Source organism: Budorcas taxicolor, chromosome 6, assembly GCF_023091745.1.
Source record: "Budorcas taxicolor isolate Tak-1 chromosome 6, Takin1.1, whole genome shotgun sequence".
NCBI lineage: Eukaryota > Metazoa > Chordata > Mammalia > Artiodactyla > Bovidae > Budorcas > Budorcas taxicolor.
In genome coordinates this window covers 3,913,675-3,937,640 of record NC_068915.1, presented here as the reverse complement: position 1 = coordinate 3,937,640, position 23,966 = coordinate 3,913,675, and the positions used below count along the sequence as shown (strand labels likewise).

At 40.3% G+C, this 23,966-nt stretch overlaps 1 non-coding gene across 1 annotated transcript; it reads left to right on the top strand.

Moving 5' to 3' along the window:
* Window positions 1-23,371: 23,371 nt before the first annotated feature.
* TRNAW-CCA (transfer RNA tryptophan (anticodon CCA)) lies at window positions 23,372-23,443 on the top strand. The gene has a single exon. It is a non-coding gene; the product is annotated as a tRNA-Trp (tRNA).
* The last annotated feature ends 523 nt before the right edge of the window (window positions 23,444-23,966 follow it).

Here is a 23,966-nt window from a genome sequence, read left to right as displayed (position 1 = left end):
TCCTCTGAAGGTTGGTCCAGTGGTTTGTGTAAACTACATATCGGGTGAGATTTGTGCTGAGTTTTTTTTTTTTTGTTGTTGTTGTTCCTCTGATGGGAAAGGCTAAGTGATGTGGTAATCCTGTCTGCTGATGATTGGGTTTGTATTTTTGTTTTGTTTGTTATTTAGATGAGGCATTCTGCACAGGCTGCTACTGATGGTTGGGTGATGCCAGGTCTTGTATTCAAGTGGTTCCTTTGTGTGAGTCCTCACTATCTGAAACTTCCTCGGGTTAGTTCTCTGGTAGTCTAGGGTCTTGGAGTTAGTGATCCCACTCCAAAGGCTCAGGAATTGATCTCTCCCTAGGATGCCCTCCATCACTGTGCTGGACTCGGAAACTGCTGCGGGGACAGCTCAGATTCTAAACTGGTCCTGCTCCTGTATGTTCTTGCTTCCAATGTCCTCAGCTATCAGAACTAGTATGTTTTCTTTTGTGGGAGCTGTCAATGTCCTTTCATATATTCCATAGACATAGTCTGCCTAGTTGATCATGTGGATATAATCTGCAGCTTGTGCAGCTGGTGGGAGAGTCTTGGGCCTTCCTTAGCCACACTGCCCCTGGGTTTCAATTGTGGTTTTATTTCCACCTCTGCATGTGTGTCATCCCACATACTTGGGTTTGCTCCTGAGGCTGCCTGGAGGGCATCAGTCTGCCCAAGTGAGGGCGAGGTATGGAGGTGGTGCAGCTGCTTGGGTCACAGGGGTTCTGGTAGCCACCAGATACTCAGGGGAGTTGGCGGCCAGGACAGCAGGAAATATAGTGCTCTAGAAGGGTATGGTAACCTATTGGCCAATACCCTCCAGTATTCTTGCCTGGAGAACCCCCCTGACAGAGAGGACTGGCAAGCCAGTCCAGAGGGTCACAAAGAATTGGACACAACAGAAGTGACCCTGAGTGCATAGAAGCAAGATTTTTTTTTTTTTGCCTGTGGCAGCTATGCTCCAATGAGGATTCACGGTGAAGGTGGCACCTGATTCTGTCTCTGCTTTTTATTATGCTGTCTAGGTTGGTCATAGCTTTTCTTCTAAGGAGCAAGTGTCTTTTAATTTCATGGCTGCTGTCACCATCTGATTTTGGAGTCTAAGAAAATGAAGTCTCTCATTGTTTCCCCATCTATTTCCCACAAAGTGATAGGACCAGATGCCATGATCTTAGTTTTCTGAATGTTGAGTTTCAAGCCAACTTTTTCACTCTCCTTTCACTTTCATCAAGAGGTTCTTGAGTTCCTCTTCACTTTCTGCCATAAAGGTGGTGTCATCTGCATATCTGAGGTTATTGATATTTCTCCTGGCAATCTTGATCCCAGCTTGTGCTTCACCCAGCCCAGCATTTCTCATGATGCACTCTGCATATAAATAAGCAGGGTGACAGTATACAGCCTTGACATACTCTTTCCCAATTTGGAAACAGTCTGTTGTTCCATGTCCAGTACTAACTGTTGCTTCTTGACCTGCATACAGATTTCTCAAGAGACATGTAAGTTGGTCTGGTATTCTCATTTCTTGAAGAATTTTCCACAGTTTGTTGTGATCTACACAGTCAAAGTCTTTGGCATAGTCAATAAAGCAGAAATAGATGTTTTTCTGGAATTCTCTTGCTTTTTCAATGATGCAACAGATGTTGGCAATTTGATCTCTGGTTCCTGTGCCTTTTCTAAATCCAGCTTGAATATCTGGAAATTCATGGTTCACATACTGTTGAAGCCTCGCTTGGAGAATTTTGAGAATTATTTTGCTAGCATGAGAGATGAGTCAATTGTGTGGTAGTTTGAACATTCTTTGGGACTGCCCTTCTTAAAGATAGAATGAAAATTGACCTTTTCCAGTCCTGTGGCCACTGCTAAATTTTCCAAATTTGCTGGCGTATTAAGTGCAGCACTTTCACAGCATTATCTTTTGGGATTTGAAATAGCTCAACTGGAATTCCATCACCTCCACTAGCTTTGTTCGCAGTGATGCTTCCTAAGGCCCACTTGACTTCACATTCCAGGATGTCTGGCTCTAGGTGAGTGATCACACCATCGTGGTTATCTGTGTCATGAAGATCTTTTTTGTACAGTTCTTCTGTGTATTCTTGCCACCTCTTCTTAATATCTTCTGTTTCTGTGAGGTCCATGCCATTTCTGTCCTCTATTGTGCCCATCTTTGCATGAACTGTTCCCTTGGTTTCTCTCTTGAAGAGATCTCTACTCTTTCCCATTCTATTGTTTTCCTCTATTTATTTGTACTGACCACTGAGGAAGGCTTTCTTATCCCTCCTTGCTATTCTTTGGAACTCTGCAGTCAAATCAGTGTATCTTTCCTTTTCTCCTTTGCCTTTAGCTTCTATTTTTTTTCTCAGATATTTCTAAGGCCTCCTCAGGCAACCATTTTGCCTTTTTGCATTTCTTTTTCTTGAGAATGGTCCTGTACGGTGTCATGAACCTCCATCCATAGTTGTTCAGGCACTCTGTCTATCAAATCTAGTCCCTTGAACCTATTTATCACTTCCACTGTATAAGTGTAAGGGATTTGATTTAGGTCATACCTGAATGGTCTAGTGGTTTTCCCTACTTTCTTCAATTTAAGTTTGAATTTAATAATAAGGAGTTCACGATCTGAGCCAGTCATCTCCTGGTCTTGTTTTTGCTGATTGTATAGACTTCCTTCATCTTTGGCTGCAAAGAATATAATCAATCTGATTCCAGTATTGACCATCTAGTGATGTCCATATGTAGAGCCTTCTCTTGTGTTATTGGAAGAGGGTGTTTGCTATGACCAGTGCATTCTCTTGGCAAAACTGTTAGCTTTTGCCCTGTTTCATTCTGTACTCCAAGGTCAAATTTGCCTGTTACTCCAGGTATTACCTGGCTTCGTACTTTTGTATTCCAGTCCTCTGTGATGAAAAGGACATCTTTTTTTGTGTGTGTTAGTTCTAGAAGGTCTTGTAGGTCTTCATAGAATTGCTCAACTTTGGCTTCTTCAGCATGACTGGTTGGGGCATATACTTGGATTACTGTGATACTGAATGTTTTGCCTTGGAAACAAATAGAGATCATTCTGTCATTTTTGAGATTGCACCCAAGTACTGCATTTCAGACTCATTTGTTGACTATGAGGGCTACTCCATTTCTTCTAAGGGATTCTTGCCCATAGTAGTAGATAAAATGGTCATCTGAATTAAATTCACCCATTCCAGTCCATTTTAGTTCACTGATTCCTAAAATGTTGATGTTCACTCTTCCCATCTCCTATTTGACTACTTCTAATTTACCTTGATTTATGGACCTAACCTTTCAGGTTGCTATGCAATGTTGCTGTTTACAGCATTGGACTTTACTTCCATCACCAGTCACATTCACAACTGGGCCTTGTTTTAGCTTTGGCTCTATCTCTTTATTCTTTCTGGAGTTATTTCTCCACTTTTCTCCAGTAGCATACTGGAAACCTACCAACCTGGGGAGTTCATGCTTCAGTGTCATATCTTTTTGTCATATCTTTCATACTGTTCATGGGGTTCTCAGGGAAAGAATATTGAAGTGGCTTGCCATTCCTTTCTTCAGTGGACCATGTTTTGTCAGAACTCTCCACCATGATCCGTCCGTCTTGGGTGGCCCTACATGGCATGTAAAAGCCTTGGATTAAAATCTATGGGAGAAATGTAATAGAAATGGAAGCTGAAGAAGAAAAAGAGGCAATATGAAATTTCTGATTGAGAGAAGCTCGTTTTAGTGTTTTAAATGGATGGTGTCAAGTTCAAATCACTGTGGTACTTTTATTTCCACTGAAGAGTGATAGTTTGCTTTAAAAAAATAGATATTTGCAATGTGTATTAAACAACATACTTTTGTACTATACATTTATAATGAAATTTTTTAGATGTCAATTTTAAATGTTTTGGGGAAAGAGAGTTTTTCAAGTAGCTTTTAGAGGGACTGTGATAAAAAATATACTGAAAAGAATCTTAGGACTGTCAGGGACTTCCCTGGTGGTCTAGTGGTTAGGAACCCATGCTTCCACTACTGGGAACATAGGTTCAATCCCTGGTCAGGGAACTGAGATCTCACATGTTTCCTGTTTTCTTTTTTGGCATGTGGTATGACCAAAAAAGAAAAAAAAAAAAAGAATACTAGAATGCTAATTTTTACCACCACCACCACCTCCTCCATTCTCATACTCAGCTGGAATTATTCAGGCACTTTGAGGGTGTGTGTGTTTCTGTGTTTGTGTTTAAGGGTGCCAGGTACAAAAGTTATGTAATTTGAGTCCACTCTCCCAATAGTTAGTTGCTCAATAAATATTTTTGAGATCAATTGAATTGAACATAAAATATTTACAATTTAAAACAAAGGCAAAATAGGATATAAAGATTCTTTCTCTGCCTATTTTCATAAATTTGCTGTGAGAATGGATTACATGTGGTCTGCACTCCAGAGAACATAGGCTTGGCTTCATTCTGCCAAATATTCTTTTTTTTTCTATTAAGCAAAGTTTTATGAAGGCCTACAACCTTACTGATTGAAGTGTTTTCTTTGAATCAGCAGTGTTGGCATCACCTGGAAGCTTTTTGGAAATGAAGACACCCAGGCCAGACTCCAGATTTTGGAATCAAAAACAGTAGTTCAACAACATTGCCAAATGATCCCTAGGCACATTCAATTTGAGAAGCATTAGCTTGGCGGCCCCTAGTTGTCTCATGGGTGACAGCCCCACCCAGTGAGGTTCTAGTTCCAAATGCACCTAAATGTATTCTTGGCTGTTCCACAACTATCATCATCACTAATGATACTAATGACATAGCTACAGAGGAATTAACAGGGCACTTTCATATACATTATCTAATTTGATCCTAACTACCTTCTCCAATTTAGAGCAAAGTACGTTCTGCAAATTCAATTCCAACAATGTGAAGAGATGAGTAGAGTTTCCTGAATTGTTTTCAAAGATGAACATACTTTAAGCCCAGAGAGTCATTTATAATTATCTTCAAATTTAATGATGTCAATATCTTCAGCCAAATATACTTTGTTGTTATATTTCAGAGTATTTTAGAAAAAAACATAATAAAGTAGTGATTTTGACTGGGTTGGTTTTATTATTATATCATAAAAATCTAGATCTGGAAAGCATATTAATAAAACTGTGCTGAAAGAGGTCAAACAGTTTATCCAAGAGAGATTCACTCTTAAAAACACATAAGAGCCATCGAGTTAATGGACAAAAGAGTTCTAAAGGTCTAATTGCACATGTACTGTTTCAGGTACTAAGAATTAAAAACACTTGGTATTAACATTATATCTGCATCATCCACACTTCAATCCTTATGCATTAGATAGAACACCAAACAATAAAAGTGCATCCCCAACTTTCAGGAATTGTTATTTTTTGCATAAGAAGAAACTACATTCAGAGATTTAAAAAAGTAGAAAACAATTCCAGGGCAGAATATGGAAAAGAGTATTATAATTTAATATAGTGTGTATCAAAGTGATATAAACAAGCAGACTGAGGTGGAAATAGTAAGATAAAACTGACATAAACATTTATTTCAAGATTTTCTAGTTGATTTCCTTTGGACCCATTGCTTATTTACTGAGCTGCTAAGAAAGAAGGTCTGCAGGGTGGAGGGGGGAAGGGTGCAGAACAAAAAGGCAGATAGGTCAAATTACCAAGGAGTGGTGGGTAATTAGCAATGGGGGAGATGCCTGCAGAGATGGGAGTTGTTTCTTCATAGAAGGTCAAAATCTGTATTAAATGAACTACAGATAAGCCATCAATAAGCCAAATATTAATATTTTATTAATCCTACCCAGAGGTCACTCATTCATATGTTAGACACATTATTTTCAAGGGATCATACCTGGTAAACTGGACAACTTAGTCTGCTTTGGCAAGCCTGGTGGATTCCTGGGGTTCTAATATCATGTCTCCTTGAAACCCAAGAAGCCCTCTTCTGACCAGGAGTCACACGAGAGCCTCACAGTTCTAATGGGTTAGTTCTTGTGCCAAGCCCACCCTGTCATAGAGATGCTCAAAGCCCTGTACTTGTCTCTAAACCTCTTGTAGAGGTTTAGAGTCAGAGTGAGCCCATGAGCAAAGCCCATCTTGGCTTCACTGGAAGTTCCTCACTGTGTATCATCTCCTTACACACACCGACCTTACCTTATATGTAATTCACTGAATATAGATTATGACCCCTGACCTCCCCACATACACACAGAAAATAGCCTCTAACATGTCGCATCTCTGAAGGCATCTTATCCATTGCTTATTTCCCACCCCTCCTTGGAAACAGGCTCGCGTTCTTCCCTTTGCCTCTTTGTTCTACCCACCCACCAACAGTTGCTCTCTCTTGGCAGCCTGAAAGGCTCTGGCACTTCTGATACAACTACCAACGGCACCCTGCTTAGCCAAATTGGGTTCTGACACCCTGCTCTGCTGCCAAGGGCCCTGCTTCGCTCCAGCTGTTCCTCTATTTTTTCCCCAGCCACCCATGTGACGCCTACAGTAAGGAGTAGGGGAGAAATCAACGGCCAGCATCCTCGTTTCTATCCTTGGGCTCCACTGAAAGCTCTTAAGTACCCAACACAATCGTGAGTTACTGAGCATAGCACACAGAGTTTGGGCTAATCCGTACAATTTGCTTTGCACTTTGGAACAAAATGAATTTTGTTACTTGGTGTCATGAGTCTTGAGCCAAAATAGACATACATCATAGCCTGAGCAGAGTGATTACAGGTTGAAGCCATCTACTTCCAGTCCACAGGGCTGCTTAATAAGAGCTTCAGTAGATGTGAGCCAGATACAAGAGGCTGCCCAGGCATACACTGCTGGCAGACCTTCTACTTGTCCCTGACTTTTATCGATGGCAAACACAGCATCTGTCAAATTACGGGAGAAAACATCCCACGACTCCAGCACATTCATTAATATAAGTCTTCTATAATTCTTTCCAGTACTTATTGCTATGGATTTATTTTCACACAAAGTTAATCAACTAGCTTGTAGTCCCTTTGTGATAAAATTGAGAGTATTGCCATTTAAAATCACTTCAGGAAAATATATACTGATCACTTTCTCTGTGAAAAGCAAAATTTCAAACTGCCTTCCAAGTCCTGATTACCAAACTATTGACTAATCTCTTACAGAAAAATACAATGCACTAAGCAGCTGGTGAAATACATTTTAGATGGCTAAATACGTGTTTGTTTGTTTGTTTTTAATCTGTAAAGTTTCCCACTACTGAACCAATTTATTTATACGTCTTAAATCGACAGCCTGGTTGAAAGGTATGTGGTGCTTTGGCTCACCTCACTGGCTTTGGTATAATCCATACTATTGTTTATGATGAAAACACCATCCATCCTTCTTGAGAAGGTTTGAAAACTATTTTGAAAGAGGGTAGTTTCATTAAAATTTTAGTTAATTTATACAGTGGTGGCAAAGGTTCTTAAAAATAGTCAACAGTTTTCTCATAACAAGGATCTATGGCTATTTAAAATGAAATGACGTTTTCTAATTTGAAGAATATGTGTTTATTAAGTCTATCATAATCATGTTGGTGGTATTTCATGCAAAATACTGTTAGTAATCTGCCTTGTTAGACTTGGTGAACACACAGCTCCTCTACCAAAGAGGAGAAAGCCTCAAATTAAAGACATCTGATTTCTTATAAGTTACCTTATTTATCTAAGCATCAAAATCCTCTTCTACTCAGGGTCGTTGGGAAAATTAAATGTAAGGCAGTTGCTCTGAACAGTGCCTGGACCACAATAGGAAGGCAAAAGTAACTGAAGATTGCTTTTGCTGGTAGCGCAGTGCAGGCCTCGTGGATCCCAGTAAATATGTTCCCATCTCCATCCTATTCTTGCTCTTCTCTCACTTACTCAGCATTTACTAAGTACCTACCATGTCTTGGGCTCAGGTGCTAACGACAGAAAAGTGAATGAAACAGGCCCTCCAGAGGGTGATGAGTGAGAGACACAGCCAGACAAACAGACCACTTAACATGTATGCATTGAATGCTTCAGGAACACAAAGAAGGGGCTCATCCAGTCTGGGTTTTCATGAAATATTTTTTCTTTTCTCTGAGCTGAGAAGTGAAGAATGGTTAGAAGTTGGCCAGAAAACAAAAAAAGTGAGGTAAAGTACTCATGCAGAGGGAACTCCACTGCAACTGCTTGGAGGTGAGAGAGAATTTGGTGCCTTTGAGTAACTGAAAATAATTCAATATCGCCAAGGACTAGATAAAGACAGAAGAGTTCATAGAAGAGACTGGGGCAATAAATAGGAACTAAATTATAAATGGCTGTATATTGTCACCCTGCTTATTTAACTTATATGCAGAGTACATCATGCAAAATGACAGGCTGGATGAAGCACAAGTTGGAATCAAGACTGTAGGGAGAAATATCAATAACCTCAGATATGCAGATGACACTACCATTATGACAGAAAGCTAAGAGGAACTGAAGAGCCTCTTGATACAGGTGAAAGAGAAGAGTGAAAAAGCTGGCTTAAAACTCAACATTCAAAAAACCAAGATCATGGCATTTGGTCCCATCACTTCATGGCAAATAGATGAGGAAACAAAACAGTGACAGATGTTATCTTCTGGGGCTCCAAAATCAGTGCAGATGGTGACTGCAGCAATGAAATTAAAAGACGCTTGCTCCTTGGAAGAAAAGCTATGACCAACCTAGACAGCATATTAAAAAGCAGAGACATTACTTTGCCGACAAAGGTCTGTCTAGTCAAAGTTATGGTTTTTCCAGTAGTCATGTATGGATGTGAGAGTTGGACCATAAAGAAGGCTGAGGGTTGAAGAACTGATGCTTTTGAACTGTGGTGTTGGAGAAGACTATTGAGCATCCCCTGGACTGCAAGGAGATCAAAACAGTCAATCCTAAAGGAAATCAGTCCTGAATATTCATTGGAGGCACTGATGCTGAGGCTGAAGCTCCAATACTTTGGCTATATGATGCAAAGAGTCAACTCACTGGAAAAGACCCTGATGTTGGGGAGATTGAAGGCAGGAAGAGAAGGGGACGATAGAAGATGAGACGGTTGGATGGCATCACTGACCCAATGGACATGAGTTTGAGCAAGCTCCAGGAGATGGTGAGGGACAGGGAAGCCTGGCATGCTACAGTCCATGGGGTTGCAAACAGTCAGATGTGACTGAGCGAATGAACAAACAAACAAAAATTAGAAAAGGCACTGGAAACCACAGTGTAGGGTTTGGAATTTATCTTAAAATCAATGGGAAGTCATTGGTTGTTATGTAAAACAGCATGGTTAGCTTTGTGTTTGGGAAGCGTTATAATGCAGAAAATGAACTTGAAGAAGAAAGACTGAAGACCAGGAGGCCATGTTTGTGGCTGGTACAATAATTTATGCAAAAGAAAACAGCAACCTGAATTTTGGTCATGATGATAGCATCAGAAAAAAACAAATGGGTTAGGTGTTCAAGCAGATGTCAACAACTGGAATTGGTGATTTATGAGAGAGGTGGGTGTAGCGAGAAAGGATATGAGAATGCCACTCTGGCTTACCAGCAACCAGGGTATTGGCATTTGCTAGAGAGACTATAAGGAAGAACAAGTTTGAGAAGAAAGATAATGAGTTTAGTTGTGGACAAAATAAATTTCAAATGTCCATAGAACATTTAGAGACCTTCAGAGTCCAGAAGAGGTCAGAGGTGGCACAGTATATTTGGGAGTAATCAGCAGATAGCTGGTCAATGAAACCATGGAAGTGGAAAACTGAGAGTATACAAATGGAGACATTCTCTGGGACAGAATCCCATGACACACAGACACTTAACAAATGAAGTGAGGAAGAGGAATCCCCACAACGGATTGAAAAGGAATGGCCAAACAGGTAGAAAAATCAGATGAATTAGAAGTCACTATGGTTGTGATAGCTGGACTGTAAAGAAGGTGGAGCGCCAAGGAATTGATGCCTTTGAACTGTGGTGTTGGAGAAGACTCCTGAGAGCCCCTTGCACTGCAAGGAGATCCAACCAGTAATCTTAAGAGAAATCAACCTTGAATATTCATTGGAAGGACTGATACTGAAGCTGAAACTCCAGTATTTTGGTCATCTGATGACAACAGCTGACTCACTGGAAAAGTCCCTGATGCTGGAAAATAATGAGGGCAGAAGGAGAAGAGGGCATCAGAGGATGACATGGCTGGATGGCATCACCAATGCAATGGACATGAACTTGGGCAAACTTCGGGAGATGGTGAGGGACAGGGAGGCCTGGCATGCTGCAGACCATGGGGTCACAGAGTAGGACATGACTGGGCAACTCAAACAACAACAACAAAGAGAAAAAAGTATTTCAAGAAGGTCACAAAAGTCATGGGAAAGAAGTACCTCAAGAAGACAAATGACATCAAATGTTATCGAAAAACCAAGTAAGAGAATTCAGATTTCATTGGTTTTAACAGCAAGGAGGTGTAAGTCAATCTAAATTTCATACACACACACACACACACTTACATGCATATACATAAACTCACACAGACTTTAAATCCTCATATAATAGGTTAGGGTTCTTCTAAGATCCACCATCTCTGGTCTGTCTTGTTTGTCTTCTCTTCCCACAAGTATCCTTTGTAGTTGCACTGCAACTTACCTATAGCCTTCATCAGACCAAAAGATAAAACAGGGGTGGTGGGCAACTTAAAGTTTGGTGACCAAGGCATAATCCGTTTCAGTGGTACCTGGATTCCAGCTATGGTATGGAAATGGATGCCACTTATCATTTCAAAAGTACATTGTGTTAATAAAATGCTGACCTGGCCAACTGAAGTTAGGACTTTTCATTTTTGTCTCTAATAACTCAATTGCCTTTTGCAAGATTTAAGACAGGAGACCCTGGACTATACATTTTAACATTTAAGAACTTTTACTGCTAGCTTTTGATCTAAACAATACCATTTATAGACACAAACATGCATACCTTAATTCCTTTGCCATATTTAGATGATCAGAAATTACGGAAAACATGCAGTTGAAAAGGTTTACTACAAAGAAGACAAATGACACATTTTTGAAGTCCAAGTATAACTTAGAAATTCAAATGTCTAAAAGTTCTAATTGGTCAAAGGATTCAATGTATAAAAATTTTACATTTTCTTTCTTTTTTTTTACTCCTTTAAAGCATATGGTTTAGTTAAAAGAAATAGGATTTATTTAGATAGCAGATGAATGTCAGATCATATGACTCATATCCTACCTAAATTTTTCTGTTCCTGCTGGAAAATTTCCTCTAACAGATGAGTAATCTTATTTTATGCTGGATCAGCCCCACAGTTTGATACAGCCATGGGTTTGAAACAGGAGAGTTGCTAGTTGTATGATTCAAACGCTCTTTGAGAACAACACAGATATCTCATTACTTAAACAAAAAATTGAAATTATGTAGAAAATTTCTAACAGTTTTCATCACTAATGAAGTATACTAGTAACATAAACCAGATTTTCACCCTGAAGAGAGCTAGAGGTCTCCCAAATTCCAAAAGAATGAAAAAAGGCAAATATGTAAATTATGAGCTTGACACTGATTGCAAGCAAAATTCTAAAATAGAGTCTCAAACAGATGGTCTGTGAGCATTTAGAAAAATAAGAGGTGATCATCAGGAACCACCATGGGCTCAGTACAAACAAATTTCACTAGCTAAGTCAATGTTCTAACAAAATAGAGTTACTAGACTAATGGATTTGCAAAGCTGATGGAACACACACAAAGGAACCTTAAAAAGTAAAAATAATTTAACTATTCAGCCATAGTAGAGCATGTGTGCTTGCTAAGTCACTTCAGTTGTGTCCGACTTTTTGCTACCCTATGGACTGTAGCCTGCCAGCCTCCTCTGTCCATGGGATTCTCCAGGCAAACATACTGCAGTGGGTTGCCATTCCTTCTCCAGGGGATTTTCCCAACCCAGGGATTGAACTCATGTCTGTCTCTTACATCTCCTACATTGGCAGGTGGGTTCTTTACCACTAGAGCCACCTATAACAGAGCATGCAGGTTTTCTTCTCACTATAATTTACTATGACTTGTGACAAATATTTACTGAGCACTTACTCTGTGTCTTGCACCATGCTAACTGCTTATACACCACTTGTTTTAACACAATTCAATCCCTGGATCTGGAAGATCCTCTGGAGAAGGAAATGGCAACCCACTCCAGTACTCTTGCTGGGAAAATCCCATAGACAGAGGAGCATGGTAGGCTACAGTCCATGGGGTCGCAAAGAGTCAGACACGACTGAGCGACTTCACTCACTCACTCACTCACCTGATGCTGAAGGTGAAACTCCAATCCTTTGGCCACTTGATGCAAAGAATTGACTCACTGGAAAAGACCTTGAGGCTATGAAAGATTGAAGGCAGGAGGAGAAGGAGACGACAGAGGATGAGATGGTTGGATGGTATCACCAATTCGATGGACATGAGTTTGAGGAAGCTCTGGAGCTGGCGATGGACAGGGAAGCCTGGTGTGCTGCAGTCAACGGTGTTGCAAAGAGTCAGACATGACTGAGGGACTGAACTGAACTGAACCTATGAGGTAGAAACTGTTGTTATCAAGAGGCAGTGGAGTGTATGGCTTAAGTGCACAGACTTGAAGCCAGATAGCATCCTTTCAAATCCTGACTCTATCACTTAAATGGCTGTGTGACCTTGAAAAGTCACTTGATCTCTGCCTTGTGTTGATCATCTGTAACATGATGATAATAATAGTAACTCCCTTCAAAAGGGGCTGTGAAGATTAAATGAGCTAATGTATGTACACGTCTTAAAAAAGTATCTGGTGCATAATAAATTCTAAGAATGTCAGCTGTAACAACTCCACTTTGGAGAAGTAAGATGACATATCCAAAATACTACAGTTCCTCTAGCCAGGATCTAAATCCACTGCAGAGATCAAAGCCCATGCCCTGAACAACCATAAAATTTATATTTTTAAAAGTGTGTGGGATTCTTAAATGATTTTGAAGAATCCTTGATATCCACACATTTCTTTATACCTTTGTCCTAACAATGTACTTTATACCTAAGTTGTTTGGGAAGCTATTTCTGGGATCTTGTGCTGAAACTTTCCTAGATGCCAGAAAAGCTATTGAGGAAACTGGGTTTGCAAATTTGAAGGCTACAGCCCTCATATATCAAAGGCATATGGTTATATGTCTGGAGAGTCACATGTGTTGACTTAATTTAATAAAAAAATAAATACTGTATGGAAAATTGTGTGTGTGCTCAGTCATGTCCAACTCTTTGCGACCTCATGATTTTAGCCTTCCAGGCTCCTCTGTTCATGGAATTCTCCAGGCAAGAATATTGGAGTGGGTTGCCATTTCCTATTCCAGTATGGAATATTACTTGGGCATTAAAAAGAATGAAAGAATGCCATTCTCATAGATGGAACTAGAGATTATCATACTAAGAGAAGCAACTCAGAAAGAGACAAATACCATATGATATCATTTATATGTGGAATCTAATACATGATACAAACGAAAATATCTATGAAACAGAAACAGACTCATGGACATAGAGAACATACTTGTGGTTGTAAAGGACAGGTGGGGGAAAGAAAGACTGGGAGTTTGGGGTTAGTAGATGTAAACTATTACACATAAGATTGATAAAAAAACAAGCTCCTACACTATAGGTCAGGGAATTGTATTCAATATCCTGTGAAAATGAAAAAGTATATATACAATTGATTTACTTTACTGTACAGCAGAAATTAACACAACATTGTAAATCAACAACACTTCAATAAAATTAAAAAAAAGAATATTGTAACAGAGTAAGTTTAGTAAGAGCCATAGGCAGTGTTTATTACTGTTAAATATGAACTGAGGTCTCTCCTAAATGCTTTTCACATATTATTCAGTCCTCACGACCACTTTATCAGGGTATTATGAGCCCCATTTTTTTTTTTTCAGAGAGGTTTACAACCTGTCCAGGATCACCCAGCAAGCAAGTTGAAGATCTGGAATTCAAATCAGGTAATTGGAGATCTTGGACTGCAAGGAGATCCAACCAGTCCATTCTGAAGGAGATCAGCCCTGGGTGTTCTTTGGAAGGAATGACGCTAAAGCTGAAACTCCAGTACTTTGGCCACCTCATGCGAAGAGTTGACTCATTGGAAAAGACTCTGATGCTGGGAGGGATTGGGGGCAGGAAGAGAAGGGGATGTCAGAGAACGCGATGGCTGGATGGCATCACTGACTCGATGGACGTGAGTCTGAGTCAACTCCGGGAGTCGGTGATGGACAGGGAGGCCTGGCGTGCTGCGATTCATGGGGTCGCAAAGAGTCGGACATGAATGAGCGACTGAACTGAACTGAACTGATCCATTAAACTCCATATCAAGAAACCACATCCAAGGGTACTAAATACTTGCTAAAGAACCTCAAAGACGTCATCCTGTTTGTTTCCAGCAAGCCTCTTCATAGCCTCTTTGGTTATTTTGATTGCTAAAGTCCACTGACTTAATCATTCATTGCCCTCATTCCAGGTTTCCTCAAATGCCTCATCACTGGGGAGGCCATCTTCATGACGACGCTGACCTCACAGTAACCTCCTAGCCACTCTCCCTTACCCATGCCTGGCTGGGCTTTACTTTTCTTTCTATCACTCACCCCTGCCAGGCATTTTTCATTTGCTTATTTGTTGATTCCTTTAGTGTCCACCAGTATCTGTAACAAACACTCCAAGGGATTTGTATATTTTGTTTTACTACATTATTCCAGTATTTAGAATAAACCATGGTATGTCATATGCTGACAAAAAATATCTCTATAAATAATTGAATTCTTACATATGCTTGTTATACAATCTAACTTATCAGTAGTATCAGAAACAAAGATTGAATAAAACTACCATGATCAGATATAATATATAATCTCTACAAATTTCAGTCTTCCTTCCAGACCCTATTTATAAGCAGATACTATTTCTTTCACAACCTACTCCTGCATCCTTGCCTTGGAAATCCTATGGACACAGGAGCCTAGTGGGCTACTGTTCATGGGGTCGTAAAGAGTCAGGCACGACTGAGTGTGCATACACACATACACGTGTACACTCTCGTAACAGAGCTTCGGATATGATTTTACTTTTTCAGATAACATTATCAGATCAAATAAAAAATTCAATTCTGAATGAATTGTTTGTCAGTGACCTTCAATAAGTTACCCTTTCAGGCTGTTTTACTTTTGTTTTCTTAAGTAAAAGCAAAATTGGTCAAAGATTTTCCATTTGCACATTAGAAGTCACGTTTCCCTGCCTTTTATATTTTCAGAGGTAGAAATTATAGTTCTAATCCAGTAATACTTAGCTAAAACAAGATTCCTGAAATGCAAACTATGCTTTCCTTTCATGCCACCTCTTAAAGATCATTAAAAATTTTCCTAATCACTAAAGAAAGCACATGTCAATGATATAGATCTGACATTTTATGTTTTACAAATTTCTTCATAAAATATTCTAGCAACATTTTTATGGATTTGAAGGTTGCAAAAAATATCAAATAGAGTTTTCTTTGCATTTCTTTCTTTCCAAAAGATGAGACTCAGTTCAGTTCAGTCACTCAGTAGTGTCCGACTCTGCGACCCCATGAATCGCAGCACACCAGGCCTCCCTGTTTGTCACCAAATCCTGGAGATTACCCAAACTCATGTCCATCGGGTCAGTGATGACATCCTGCCATCTCATCCTCTGTCGTCCCCTTCTTCTCTTGCCCCCAATCTTTCCTAGCATCAGGGTCTTTTCCAATGAGTCAACTCTTCACATGAGGTGGCCAAAGTATTGGAGTTTCAGCTTCAGCATCAGTCCTTCCAATGAACACCCAGGACTGATCTCCTTTAAGATGGACTGGTTGGATCTCCTTGCAGTCCAAGGGACTCTCAAGAGTCTTCTCCAACACCACAGTTCAAAAGCACTAATTCTTTGGCGCTCAGCTTTCTTCACAGTCCAACTCTCACATCCATACAGGACCACAGGAAAAACCATAGCCTTGACTAGATGGACCTTTGTTGGCAAAGATGAGACAAGGCCAACGGAATTTGAAATCCAAAAGTAATGCTTACTGAGAAGAATTTGTGGTAGAAATGGCACTAGCTGTCTATTCTTTCTTAGCAGCTTAAACAACACACCTTTATTATCTCACAGTTTCTGTGAAGTCCGGAATACACACAGAGCTCAGCTGGGCCTGCTTACAATTCTCTCTAAAGGCTGCAGTCAAGATATCGGCCAGAGCAATTCCCTGGTGGTCCAGTGGTTAAGAATCAAGCTTGCAGTACAGAGGCCATCAGTTCAGTCCCTGGTCTGGTAAGATCTCACATGTCACAGGGCAGCTAAGCTGTGTGCCAAAGCCAGTGAAGCCCGCACACCTTAGAGCCCATGCTCTGCCGATAAGAGAAGCCACCACAAAGAGAAGCCTGCGCACCGCAGCTAGAGAGCAGGTCCCACCTGTTGCAACTAGAGAAAGCCTGAGAGCAGCAATGAAGACTCAGTGCAGCAAAAAAACAAAACAAAAAAAAGAGTCAGCCAGGGCTGGGTTGTCATCTGAAAGCTTAATCTGAGATGCATCTGTTTCCACAGTCACTTATGTGATTGTTGGTAGTATTCAATTCTACTTGTGCTGTGGATTGTGGGTTTCAATATCTACTAGGCTCCTGGCTGGAGGACACCTTTAGTTCCTTGCCACATGAAACTTTGCATCATCATAGAAATCTGAATCATCAAAACCAACACAAGAGAGAACCTGCTGGAAGGATGGAAACTGCAGTCCATCTAATCACAGAAGCGTCATCCCCTTGGTGCTGTGATTTTCTGTTGGCCAGATGCAAGTCACTCAAAGGGAGAGGATTACACAGGCCCTGAAGGCAAGCAGGTGGGGATCACTGGGGGTCATCTTAAAAGCTGTCTACCACTGAAGTACTATCTCAAGATAAAACCATATTTTTTGTGAAAGACACGAGGCCACCTGATACCACCTTTTGGCCTTGGTTGTCCACTAATACCTCACTGGAGAGTCAGCATCATCTAGTGTATTCCCACTCCTGCTAACGCTTCTGCTTCTGAATCAACCTAAGCATTTCTCCCTAGGCAACTTTAAAAAGAGGAAAACAGGGTGAAAACAAGAAAAGGTAGAAACTTTTTTCCTGAAGTCATAAATTTGAATGACGAATTGGTCATTACGTAGGTGCAGCATCCTTGAACTTTGGGCTGAAGGAGAGAGGGGAATGTTGTACAAATGATATAGTCTGTAAGAGGCTCTCGGTCAAGAACGGACACTACTTCTGTACATGCAGCTTCTTCTACTGCTTGTTACTCACTCTTGCCTGTATGCAAGCTTTGGGATTACAGCTGGAGCTCACGTCTCTTTGCATTAATGTGCCCCACCTCTTGGTTGTACTTCTAACTATGTGTCAAATCTAAGCATAAAAAATTGAGTTTGATAATCTAATAATTTTGTTGCTGTTTAGTCACTAATTCACATTGGATTCTTTTGAGACCTCATGGACTGTAGCCCACCAGGCTCCTCTGCCCATGGTAGTACCTTTCTTATCTATACAGATGTCAAAGGCAAAGTAATCGAGTGAGGAAAGTTAAGATCCTCACAGAGAGAAAAAATAAGCAGGTTCAGTGTTAAAATGAAGTTCACACACTTAGCATAGACATGGATTCCCATTTACAAGAAGCACAATGGTATAGTAGCTATGAACACAGTCTCCTGAGACAGACTGTTTGGGTATGAATGCTGGATGTATGATTTACTAACTGTGTAACCTTAACGGAAAAAAATCACTCAGTTTCTCTGTGCCCTGGGTTTCCCCATCTGTAAAACGGATAATTTTACCTACCTCATGTTAAAGTGTTGCACTCAATATTCCAGCAAATTTGGAAAACTCAGCAATGGCCACAAGACTGGAAAAGGTCAGTTTCCATTCCAGTCCCAAAGAAAGGCACTGCCAAAGAATGTTCAAACTACCACACAATTGCATTCATTTCACATGCTAGCAAAGTAATGCTCAAAATGCTTCAGGCTAGGCTTCAACAGTATGTGAACTGAGAAATTCCAGATGTTCAAGTTGGTTTTAGAAAAGGCAGGGGGATCAGAGATCAAATTGCCAGCATGCGTTGGATTATAGAAAAAACAACAGAATTCCAGAAAAAGACCTACTTCCGCTTCATTGACTACATTAAAGCCTTTGACTGTGTGGATCACAACAAACTGTAGAAAATTCATAAAGAGGTGAGAATACCAGACCACATTATCTGCCTTCTGAGAAACATTTATGCAGGTCAAGAAGCAACAGTTAGAACCAGACATGGAACAACGAACTGGTTAAAACTGGGAAAGAAGTATGTCAAGGCTATATATTATCACCCTGCTTATTTAACTTATATGCAGAGTATATCATGTGAAATGCCAGGCTGGATGAAGCACAAGCTGGAATAAAGACTGCCAGGAGAAGTATCAATAATCTCAGATATGCAGATGCCACACCCTTATGGCAGAAAGCCAAGAGAAACTAAAGAGCATCTTTAGTTGAAAGATGAAAGAGTATCTTTAGTTGAAGGTGAAAGAGGAAAAGAGTGAAAAAGCTGACTTAAAACTCAACATTCAAAAAAACAAGATCACGGCATCCAATCCCATCACTTCATGACAAATAGATGGGGAAACAATGGAAACACTGAGAGACTCTATTTTCTTGAGCTCCAAAATCACTGCAGATGGTGATTGCAGCCATGAAATTAAAAGACACTTAGTTCTTGGAAGAAAAGCTATGACAAGCCTAGATAGCATATTAAAAAGCAGAGACATTACTTTGCCAACAAAGATCCATATAGTCAAAGCTGTTGTTTTTCCAGTAGTCATGTATGGATGTGAGAGTTGGACTGTGAAGAAAGCTGAACACCGAAGAACTGATGCTTTTGAAGTGTGGTGTTGGAGAAGACTCTGAGAGTCCCTTGGACTGCAAGGAGACGCAACCAGTCCATCCTAAAGGAAATCAATCCTGAATATTCAATGGAGGGACTGATGCTGAAGCTGAAACTCCAATACTTTGGCCACCTGATGTGAAGAGCTGACTCATTAGAAAAGACTCTGATGCTAGGAAAGACTGAAGGCTGGAGGAGAAGGGGATGACAGAGGAAGAGATGGTTGGATGGCATCACCAACTCAATGGACATGAGTTTGAACAAGCTCCGGGAGATGGTGAAGAACAGGGAAGCTTGGCATGCTGCAGTCCATGGGGTCGCAAAGAGCTGGATATGACTGAACAACAACAAAGGTTAATTATTAGAATTAATATTTATAACACATTAAATCAGGCCTTGGGATATAGTAAGTGTTATATTCATGTTTCTTAAATTTAAAAAATCTATTTAAGTTTTTATGTTATACAACTTCCAGTTTCTGGTCCAACACAGTCAGCTTAGAAATGTCATCCCTGTTCATACAATGAGAAGAAAGCTGAACAAACTAAGTCAATAACTTTTCTTAGATTTATCATAGAAGTAAGGTCACAGGATAAGCCACTGCCACAGAATTTGGCCAGGCAGCCAGGCAGATACAGAAAACCACAATTTACTAGAGCAGAAACTCTATTCTTAGAAACACATATTAATAGAAACTACAGGAGACATGGGTTCGATTCCTGAGTTGGGTAGATCACCTGCAGAAGGAAATGGCAACCCACTCCTGTATTCTCGCCTGGAGAATCCCATGGACAGAGGAGTCTGGTGGGCTACAGTCCATAGGGTCACAGAGTCAGATATGACTGATGCAACGGAGCAAGTATGCAAGCAGAGTCCAACAGATTGGGATTTTACCATAGCTTCACTAATCTGGGGAAAGAGAAAAGACCCAGCTTCATCCCTCCCAGCCTTATGGTATCACCTAAGGACCACTTGTAAAGGTCATGCTGGCTCGCTAAAAATCTGAGACCAAAATGTAAGATTATAGAATGCTCTTCTCCCACACACCCTACCAACACATCACAAAGTACTTATATACCTCAGTTCCTTTTATCCTACACATGATGTCTAACTTTCAACAAAAAATTACAAGGCATACTGAAAGACAAAAAGTACAGTTTGAAGAGACAGAGCAAACATCAGAACCAGTTTCAGTTATAGCAAAGATATTGGAATGATCAATCTAGGAATTTAAAATAACTATCATTTATACTCTAGGGCTCGACTAGAAAAAGTGCACAATGCACAGAACACAGGAGACAATCTAGATAATCTTGGGACTGGAGGTGAATTTTTAGCTACAACACTATAGAAACAATCCACAAAATAAATTCTGATAAATTGAATTTTGTTAGAATTAAAAATTTCTCTGTGAAAGACATTGTCAATGAGAAGACAAGCCACAGACTGAGAGAAAATAATGCAAAAGACAAATCTGCTGAAGTTCTATTATCCAAAATATGCAAAGAACTCAACAATAAGGAAGTATAAGCAATGCAGACATTCTTCAATAGGTGGATGGATAGACAAGATGTGGAACATCCTTACAATGGATTATTCAGTAATGAAAAGAAATGAACTATCAAGCCACAAAAAGACATGGAAGAACCTTAAATGCATATTGCAAAGTTAAAGAAGCCAACCTCGAAAGGCCAAATTCTGTATGATTCCAATCATATGACATTCTGGAAAAGGCAAAAAAGAGTCAGTAAAAAGATCAGTTGTTTCCAGGGGTTAGGAGAGAAGGAAGGATGACTAGATGACTAGGCAGATCACAAATAACTTCTAGGGCAGTAAAATTATTTTGTATGATATGATAATAGTGGATACATGTCATTATCTGACTCTGACCCCATGGACTATATCCCATGGTATTCTTCAAGTCAGAATACTGGAGTGAGTAGCTGTTCCCTTCTCCAGGGGATCTTCCCAACCCAGGGATCGAACCCAGGTCTCCTGGATTGCAGGTGGATTGTTTACCAGCTGAGACACCAGGGGAGCCCAAGAATACTGGAGTGGGTAGCCTATCCTTTCTCCAGAGGATCTTCCTGACCCAGGAATCGAACTGGGGTCTCCTGCATTGCAGGTGGATTCTTTGACAGCTGAGCTACCAGGGAAGCCCATACATATCATTATACATTTGTCAAAACCCACAAAATGCACATAAAAAGTGAACCATAAAATAAACTATGAACTTTTGGTGATACTGATGTAGATTCCTCATCTGTAATAAATATAGCACATGGATAGGGGATGTTGACGGTGGGGAAGTTGTATGTATACTTGGAGGGGAGGTATATAGGAACTGTGTATTTTCCACTCAGTCTTGCTGTGCTCTTAACAATGTCTATTAAGTTTTTAAAAATTCATGCTGCTAAAACATAGCTCAGGTTTAGATTGTGGCTTAAAGTTCTCCTGAGTAAAGAGCAAGTTGGAAATCATCCTAAGGAAATCACAACTTTGCTGGCACCAATAGTACGAGGTCCATAAAACCTTCTCTGTCTCTACCTCACTCCAGAAATCTGTAAGTCCTCCATTAGCAGTATCTCCTGGGGAGAGGGGAGTGGATGACGACTGCAGGCACATTCTGCACAAAACAGACTGGGAATCCCAGGGCTATGTGCCAGAATTGGATGTACCTTTTTCCCTAAGACATTTAGATCAGGGCTTCTCTGACTTTAGTGTGTGTAGGAATCACTTAGAGAAGTTGTTAAAACAGACTGCAGGGACTCTTCTGCAAAGATTCTGATTCAGTAAGTCTGCAGTGGGGCCTGAGAATTTGGATTGTCAACTGATACCCTGGCGATATTGATGCTACCAGTCAGTGGATCACATTTAGAAGATACAAGAATTTTGATGGTTTTTAAAGATGAAATCTTCTCAGTAGACATTCTGGAATTTATATAGGAGCTTGGGACCAGCAATCTGGCTGAAAGGGAATAAGGAAGTGCTCAGAAGGCTGCATCTACTTGTCAAATACACTATATTTACTTAGAATAAGAGCTTATTTGGATGGACAGGGTGATGAAGACTAGGAGGGGGAGACTAAGCAAACTAAAAGCACATGTTTTGTTTTGCTCTCAGAAAGTTATAATGATTTTTTGATACATTTAGACAGGGCATGTCCCGTGTAGATTACCATAGTCCCCATCACTTCCTAAGTCCCAAACTGACCAGCTTCACTCATTTATAACCTGTGAGTCATTTGACTTTCCAAATCCTATACTTAATGATCTATCAGACCCATTATAGTTTTGAAATTATGAGATATTACCTGTAGGCTTTCCTATTGTACCCAGAGAAGTTTCTCAGTCGAGTTCAGTCACTCAGTGTGTCCGACTCTGCGACCCTGTGAATTGCAGCACGCCAGGCCTCCCTGTCCATCGCCAACTCCCGGAGTTCACTCAAACTCATGTCCATCAAGTCAGTGATGCCATCCAGCCATCTCATCCTCTGTCGTCCCCCTCTCCTTCTGCTCCCAATCCCTCCCAGCATCAAAGTCTTTTCCAATGAGTCACTCTTCACATGAGGTGGCCAAAGTATTGGAGCTTCAACTTTAGCATCATTCCTTCCAATGAACACCCAGGGCTGATCTCCTTTAGGATGGACTGGTTGGATCTCCTTGCAGTCCAAGGGACTCTCAAGAGTCTTCTCCAACACCACAGTTCAAAAGCATCAATTCTTTGGCGCTTAGCTTTCTTCCCAGTCCAACTCTCACATCCATATATGACCACTGGAAAAACCATAGCCTTGACTGGATGGACCTTTGTTGGCAAAGTAATGTCTCTGCTTTTAAATATGCTATCTAGGTTGGTCATAACTTTCCCTCCTACAAGCATACAAAAGAGAGCCTTTGTCAACCAATACTTTTAGCTATGTGCTTGGATGAAATCGTTAGATAGCATCATTGACTCAATGAACATGAAGCTGAGCAAACTCCAGGAGGCAGTAGAGGACAGAGGAGCCTGGGGTGCTGCAGTCCATGGGATTGCAAAGAGTTGGACACGACTTGGAGAATGAACAACAGTAACTATGTATCTTCACACTGCAATGAAAAATATTCAGGTAAAAACTGCTTTGTGAATACTATGACTCTCCATAACAATATAGCTTATGATGAACAGAAGCATCTTAAGAAAACTTCACATATAAAACTAGAGATAGAAATTAATACATATGTGAATAATAAGGCAAATGATAATAGTTTAAGGTGGCCAGATTTTGTTTAAAATATAGGATGCCCAGTTACATTTGAATTTCAGATATACAACAAAGAATTTTTTTTTCAGTATAAGTATGCCCTATAGAAATCTTTGGAAAACAAATTGGACATGGGCTTCCCTGGTGGCTCAGAGGTTAAAGCGTCTGCCCCCAGTGCAGAAGACCCAGGTTCAATCCCTGGGTCGGGAAGATCCCCTGGAGAAGGAAATGGTAACCCACTCCAGTATGCTTGCCTGGAGAATCCCATGGATGGAGAAGCCTGGTAGGCTAGTCCATGGGGTTGCAAAGAGTCGGACACGACTGAGTGACTTCACTTCACTTCCCTGGTGGTTCAGATGGTAGAAAATCTGCCTGCAGTGTGGAAAATCCAGGTTTGATCCCTGGGTCGAAACGATCCCCTGGAGAATGGAAGGCTATACAGTCCATGGGGTTGCAGAGTCAGACATGACTGAGAAACTAAACTTTCACTTTTCCCTTTCATACTAAACAAACAAAAAACCAAAAAACTATTGTGTATTTGAAATTCAATTGTAAATTAGCATTTTGTATTTTATCTGGCAATCTATGCTAGTTTCCTATTGCTGCTGTTAACAAATTATTACAAACTTAATGGCTCAAAGCAACATAACATTTACTATCTTACAGTTTTGTAAGTGAAGTTTTGGAGGTAAGAAATCTAAAATATGTCCCCAAGGCCACTTTCATTTTGGAA